We start from the raw sequence: 504 nt of genomic DNA, 5'->3' as shown, positions 1-504 counted from the left end.
GGTTTAGTCAAGATAAAAACTAATTTAGGAAATTATTGTGTAATTGAAAACAATTATAAAAAATGTGAACTGACTACAGGCTACAAGAATGCATCAACAATATAATTTGACCTCCATGGCCATGTTAGAGCTTAGTGCAGTGAGTCAAGGGACAGTGCACTCCTCAGCAAGTATACATTGCTCTCACCTTTTCGAAACAGGATTTGGCAATTTATTCATTATTGAATTTCTTTTATGCAATTGTATTTTGATTTTGGTGATTACTTTTGTTTTTGGTCAAAGTGTCACTAGAAATGGTTATGGAGAGTTCTTTTGGTAATTGGACAAATATGTCTCATACAAACGCTTTTAATATTAAGCTACTTGCAATTAAAACTTGGCTGAGCTGTTTTGGTTTATCAGACATTATGATTGGTATGCAGAACAACTCAGAAAATAATATCGAGCTTGAGGCGATATCGACAACCCCCCCCCCCCCCCCCCCCCGCCCCAACGATGGTCCTT

Source organism: Protomyctophum bolini (assembly GCF_963924005.1).
Source record: "Protomyctophum bolini genome assembly, chromosome: 6".
Lineage (NCBI taxonomy): Eukaryota > Metazoa > Chordata > Actinopteri > Myctophiformes > Myctophidae > Protomyctophum > Protomyctophum bolini.
The sequence above is the reverse complement of the archived record's forward strand: the minus strand, read 5'-3'. Positions refer to the sequence as shown.